The sequence below is a fragment of the Bison bison genome, unplaced genomic scaffold (genome assembly GCF_000754665.1).
Source record: "Bison bison bison isolate TAMUID 2011002044 unplaced genomic scaffold, Bison_UMD1.0 scf7180017864387, whole genome shotgun sequence".
Lineage (NCBI taxonomy): Eukaryota > Metazoa > Chordata > Mammalia > Artiodactyla > Bovidae > Bison > Bison bison.
Window position 1 is genome coordinate 476,573 of NW_011494959.1, and position 436 is coordinate 477,008.

The window sequence follows — 436 nt, forward strand, 5'->3', positions numbered from 1 at the left end:
ATGCTTTGTAACTGTGGTGTTGGAGAAGACTCTTGAGAGTCCCTTGGACTGCAAGGAGATCCAACCAGTCCATTCTAAAGGAGGTCATCCCTGGGATTTCTTTGGAAGGAATGATGCTAAAGCTGAAACTCCAGTACTTTGGCCACCTCATGGGAAGAGTTGACTCATTGGAAAAGGCTCTGATGCTGGGAGGGATTGGGGGCAAGAGGAGAAGGGGACGACAGAGGATGAGATGGCTGCATGGCATCATTGACTTGATGGCCGTGAGTCTGAGTGATCTCCGGGAGTTGGTGATGGACAGGGAGGCCTGGTGTGCTGCGATTCATGAGGTCGTAAAGAGTCAGACATGACTAAGCGACTCATCTGATCTGATCTGATGTGAAACTTAATTTCTGGTGATGATTGCCAAACTTTGTGAGTACAGTTATATATATAT